Source organism: Berghia stephanieae, chromosome 5 (assembly GCF_034508935.2).
Source record: "Berghia stephanieae isolate SIO BIC M18660-M18661 chromosome 5, UCSD_Bste_1.3, whole genome shotgun sequence".
In the NCBI taxonomy this organism is placed as follows: Eukaryota; Metazoa; Mollusca; class Gastropoda; order Nudibranchia; family Aeolidiidae; genus Berghia; species Berghia stephanieae.
This window is the reverse complement of record NC_088364.1, coordinates 41950612-41957163: the sequence shown is the minus strand read 5'-3', so window position 1 is coordinate 41957163 and position 6552 is coordinate 41950612. Positions and strand designations below refer to the sequence as shown.

General features: G+C 34.2%; 1 protein-coding gene across 5 annotated transcripts in view; it reads left to right on the top strand.

The window, feature by feature from the left end:
* The window catches only part of LOC144974140 (uncharacterized), a 5671-nt gene extending 5379 nt beyond the window's left edge, over nucleotides 1-292 (top strand). For all 5 annotated transcript variants that reach the window (XM_078917042.1, XM_078917043.1, XM_078917046.1 and 2 more), the window contains exon 2: nucleotides 1-292. This exon is cut by the window's left edge. The gene's annotated coding sequence lies outside the window, so the exon portion shown is untranslated.
* Nucleotides 293-6552: the final 6260 nt, after the last annotated feature.

Here is a 6552-nt window from a genome sequence, read left to right as displayed (position 1 = left end):
ATGATTAAGAAGAAAACACTAGATACATAATTTTAAATAGACAGTAATTTAATGCGCTTCACTCTTCAGTCAATAGTTTGTATGACCTCCATCAGCCCCCTGTCAGCAACTATTCGTTTCTTCGTTGACTTGGTAAGAAACTTAATGAATATGGGATCTATTTCACTAGAGGAAGGGTTGACCATATTATTCTGACAACGGTTGGGAAATAAAGTAAGTAACCATGTATTCCAATCCTTAAAAATATTGTCGTATATTTCCCTTGATATAAAATCTTTTTTATTTTTACTCACAACTGTTTTGTCTTTTGTTTTGTGTGATTTGATTGTTGTTGTTTTTTTTTGTTTGTTTTTTTGGGGTTTTTTTTTAAATTTTTGTTTTTGTTTTGTTGGTTTTTTTTTCGATACGATAATATATGTCCCATTCCACAAGTGTTGCCTTTGGCTTCGAACCCCTTGGAACTCCCGGTTTCAGCAAATTTAATGTGATTTAAATACTATTTTTTTTAATATACACACACACAAGTTCGGACTAGAGGCCAGAATAATAATTTATAAATTTAATATATAAAGTGTCGCTATTAATTCTTAATTCTATATTTTAACATTTTTATGTATTTACACATAAATTCAAATTTGGGATCATAGGGACAACATATTTCACTTTGTAAAATTTATATATATATATATATATATATATATATATATATATATATATATATATATATATATATATATATATATATATATATATATATATATATATATATATATGTATATACCTTATCGCCATAAATTCTTAACTTTATATTTATACATTTTATGCGTGTCATGTCTGTAAACGAATTTCTATTTTTTGGGTGAATAAAGTATATTATTGTTATTATTATTATTATTATTATTATTATTATTATTATTATTATTATTATTATTATTATTATTATTATTATTATTATTATTATTATTATTATTATTATTATTATTATTATTATTATTATTATTATTATTATTATTATTATTATTATTATTATTATTATTATCATTATTATTATTTTATCATTATTATTATTTTATTATTATTATTATTATTATTATTATTATTATTATTATTATTATTATTATTATTATTATTATTATTATTATTATTATTATTATTATTAACATATTTTCACTTTTATTGATCACTAAAATAAAAAATAAAGCAAACCCATTGGGAGCTTTGTTTTTTCCAACGCTCTTGAAATATATCCGTCTCTGACTGTAGCCAGATTCTCGTGACGAACGATGTGGGCGAGTAGTTCAGTAATAGGGGCCTAACAGGTGACTATGACAGGAGGAAACGGAGACCTAGTTTAAAACGTCTTAAAAAGGCATGAAGTATCTACATGGAGCGTGGTGAACCATGAAAAGTGCATACTATAATTGTGTAAATTTCTTGTCAATATTATATCGATAGAGAAAAGGGTTGATCATATTCTGACAATAAATGGGAAACAAGGGAAGTAATCATGTATTTTTCAATCCTTCTAAAAAAATACTCTTTACTTCCCTTGCTTAACACCCCTTTTTATTTCTGCTCGACCATGTTTTTTAAATTCTTTATTATTATTATTATTATTATTATTATTATTATTATTATTATTATTATTATTATTATTATTATTATTATTATTATTGTTATTATTATTATTATTATTATTATTGTTATTATTATTGTTATTATTGTTGTTGTTGCTGTTGTTTTTTTTTAGGGTTCTTGTCAATATTATATCGATAGAGAAAAGGGTTGATCATATTCTGACAATAAATGGGAGACAAGGGAAGTAATCATGTATTTTTCAATCCTTCTAAAAAAATACTGTTTACTTCCCCTGCTAAACACCCCTTTTTATTTCTGCTCGACCATGTTTTTTTAAATTCTTTATTATTATTATTATTATTATTATTATTATTATTATTATTATTATTATTATTATATTATTATTATTATTATTATTATTATTATTATTATTATTTTATTATTATTATTATTATTATTATTATTATTTATTATTATTATTATTATTATTATTATTATTATATTATTATTATTTATTTTATTATTATTATTATTATTATTGTTGTTGTTGTTGTTTTTTTTTAGGGTTGTTGTTGTTTGTTTTTTTTTGTTTTTTTTAGGGTACAGTCTATCGCAGAGTTCTTTCAGATTCACCAGAGGCAGTTACTCAAACACGGTGGACAGAAAGATTAGTGTATAGGCTCACTAAAATAGCACACTTCCATAACTTCTACATCATCCCTGATATGCTCCAAAAGGATCTCGTCCTTCATAGCAGTCGGGTACAGCCTATCGCAGAGTTCTTTCAGATTTACCAGTGCCAGAGACAGTTACTCAAACACGGTGGACAGAAAGATGAGTGTATAGGCGAACTAAAATAGCAAATTTCCATAACTTCTACATCATCCCTGGTGTGCTTCAAAACGAGTCATTTTTTCCCCGAGCAGGCCACATGGAACCAAATTTCAATTCATTCTAAAACGTCGTCAACTTTAGGCGTCCTTTCTGTATCAATGTTCTCACTACGCGTACCTCCATCGCGACAAATAGAATGGTTCTTATTTACAACTGAGTTGATTTGGGTAAATAAAGGGTAGAGCCTTACCCAAAACCTTACTCTAGGTCATATTTGTGTGGTCTAGTGGTATGACACTCGCTTTCGGATCGGAAGGTCTGGGTTCGAGCCACGCTAGGCGCATAATTGAGTCCTTGGAGAAGGCTCTTTACTCACATCCTCTCACCGTACTCAGGTGTAAAATGAGTACCTGCTCGTTAACAGCGTTGTGTATGTCCGAAGAAAATGTAATATCGCCTTACAGGCGTCATGTCCCGTCCTAAATGTTAAATGTTGCTGTTGACCAGGGACCCCAAGTAAAGCATTTTGAGCACATTTAGTGGGTAGGTATTGCGCTATATAAACGCTCAATTTTTTTGGTCATCCTGATATTGACCCTGCTCAATATCGTTGACTTCGTGTCAAGCCGGGTCACCGTTTCAGTTCGGCTACCAACGTCATATAAGTCCAAAATAATTATTCGTTTGGTTAAACCTGTATTTCATCTTATTCTGTAGTGTCTCATGCTTTAAATCTATTTTTCGTCTGATGGGTTAAATGGTAAGTCGTTTTATGGTATGGCACTAGCCTTCGAATCGGTAGGTCCCTGGATCGAGTCCCAGTCTCATCGTACTCAGGTGTAAAATGAGTCGGGGAGAAAATATAATATCACCTTACAGGCGTCATGTCTCGTCTTATATGTTAAGTGTTGCTGTTAGCTAGGGACCCCGTGTAAAGCGTTTTGAGCACGTTAAGTGGATATTGCTCTATACAAGTGCTCAGATTGTTTGTTGAAATTATTTATCTCATACCGGATAATGATATTCAAACTTTATCACGTTTAGTCGCTCGACATGATTCTAGCCCTTGCGATTTCTATAATTTGCCATAGGTAACCTATGATGAGCCACATTTGCAGGTCTGATAATCGAACGCAGTTATGGGTTTGATTTAACATTGTTGTAATGGACAAACATTTTGCGTTGGTTTGATAATATTTCCATAACAACAATCAGCCAAAAGAGTCTGGGTTGTCAGACCTGAAAATGTATACACTTTGGTCATAACCCTTCAGACATTCATTTAGCAATCATAAAGAAAGAAGGTGAAGGAACGATGATCGTTTCGTTTTCAGTTTCTTATGGTCGGCAGTTACACTTATATAAAGGCTAAGATATTAAATAAAAGGTGCATTTAACGCTTAGTCTAGTAGGTAGTTGCTATCATCCAAAAGGTTTTCGATTTTGACAATTTATCCTGTCGGAATACCTACATGATTCTTTAAATAAATCAAAGGGAGATAATACCATTCATAAATTTGATTTTGAACAAAATACAAATTGTAAGTTTTTACATATCAAAAGTCTAATTTAAGCTCAAAATATTTTTTATTTATATATATCATTTTAAGTTTTTAGTGCAAAATATAACTTTAAGTCTACAATATGAAAATAAAAAGAAAATTATTATTGATATGTTAATCTTTTAAGTATCAGGAGATTACACTTTTTGATAAGTACGTAAAACATGACCTCAAACCACTGTTCACCACGGTGAAAATTTACTCCACTCCCAATGGAGTAGGTTTTCTTTTTTTAATTTTTTTTTTTACACCCTAACTGTTCTTTGCGACTCGATCATGTAGGGTCAATTTTATATTTTCATGAAGTGTTAACATGATTTATATTGTAGTAGCCTACCTATACTATTTGGATAATGTAGAGAGATTTGAGGACAAGAAGAGTTTAAGAAATAGAAATTGTTCCTCATATTATCTTGTAGGGAGAAAGACTAAGTACAAAATCTCGCGGCGAAGTTTTGTTGGCACTTGAATCGAGTGTGATGATGTATATAAAGTGCCTTCCTGGGGACACATTACAATGCCAGTCACAAGATCATAGCCTGCTGCCCATCCATTATACCCTCTTACATATTTATTATTTACTTTTCTTAACTTAGATTTCAGTGCTTACGCACAGCGTCTATTGCACATAAATATCGTCTTTGGAATAATTATTGTATGATGATAGTGATGTGCGGCGAATTTATCCGAAAGTACCGGTGAATTAACCCGAAAATATAGACTTTTGAAATAATGTATTAAAATTTTTAGAAATAGTTCTTTGATGATAATATACTCTGATAATGAAAATAAAATGGATACGGATGGCCACAAAGTGAATACCACATTGATTTTGTGACCAGGGCCTTCACATTCAAATGCACAAACTAGGGGAACGTTAGTGTAGGGTTGCCGTTACAGTCAAAAAGTCAAGGATGTAACAGCATCTTGATTACTACATGTCATTTTGATGTACTATAACTCTTAAAGATTTCTCATTTGTTTCCTTCAAACTGAAGCGGTCCTCCTTAAAGCCGCTCGGAGCCGTCCGGCGCCCAGTCCGGATGGTAATTAATATTAATTGCCGTCCGGCGTAATTTGATGAGTTTTTGGAAGGCAGAAGACTTCTAGAAAGGTTCGTACAGGTCTGAGGGCCTCCGGATGGCTTGAAAATGCTTTAGATGACCTCCGGACGGCTTTTAGTATAACCGCCACCGAATACTAAAAGCTGTCCGGAGCCGTCCGGCGTAATTTGAGGAGCTTTCGGAAGGCGGAAGACTTCTGGAAAGTTCGTACAGGTCTGAGGGCCTCCGGATGGCTTGAAAATGCTTTAGATGACCTCCGGACGGCTATCCTGGGGCGCCGGACGGCTCCAGACGGCTTTTAGTAGGACCATTCACATCTTGTCTTTTTAATATGGACTATTTCAACGTGAGGGGTGTAAGGATAAATGTTTACCAGGCAATCTTTCTTGGGGATAGAGGGTCGCGGCGAATTTCCCCGTCGGCGAAGTTACCCGATTCTATTGGGTCGGACGGGTGCTCGCTCGTATCATCTAAAATCGAGCGGATGACGTCATCAAGCAGCGAATTGTTTGAAAAATAAACTTGTTCGACTCAGCTGACTTTTGTAATTTAGTTAATTTTCTTTCTAAGTCAAAACCGATTTTTTTTTTTTCAAAGGGCCAGGATTCTAGTAGTGTTTGCCACGTGATTTATTATTATTAATTTTTTTAAAATTCGAAATTGGCCACAAAGAACTCTGGCAATCTGCTCGTTCGTCGCATGGCAGGTCTCTCTCTCTCTCTCTCTCTCTCTCTCTCTCTCTCTCTCTCTCTCTCTCTCTCTCTCTCTCTCTCTCTCTCTCTCTCTCTCTCTCTCTCTCTCTACTAGGGGCGGTGGACACCAGTGGGGGAGCAAACCTAGGACTATGGAAGGCGGGCACCAGTGGGGGATAAACATGGGACTATGGGAGCTGGATACCAGTAGGGAGTGAACCCGGGAGTATGGGAGGTGGACACAATTTGGGAGTGAACATGGGACTGTGGGAGGTGGACACCAGTGGGGATTGAACCCGGGACTAGGAAAGGTGGACACTAGTGGGGAGTAAACCTAGGACTGTGATGTGGACATTACTGGGAAGTGAACCCATGGGAAAGGAAGAGGACACCCAGAGGAGAGTGAATCCGAGACTAACTGGAGTGGACACCAGTGAGGAGTGAACCTGGGACAATATGTCTAGATCCTGTAATCTTCGCCATCCACCTCCATTGTACTGGGCTCACTCCCCACTGGTACTCATCGGAGATGGTCTAAGGATTATTTTTCACTGGTGTCCATGTCTAATTTTTCCCTTGTTTATACTCTATCTGTGGTAGTCATAACTCATTCATCTGTAGTGTTTCATTCATCCTGTTTTGTTGATAAAGGGGAAACACGAAACGTTCATTTGATCCGTTTTTGTAATTAAAGTGAAGCTTACATTCAATTTCACATTATTATTTATTACTTGGGGTAGTGTAAGGTTGGAAAGTTTGGCGGGGCAGGGTGTTTCTTTTTTTTATGAAACCCGCCGAAACCCAACAAAGATATGGGAAGTA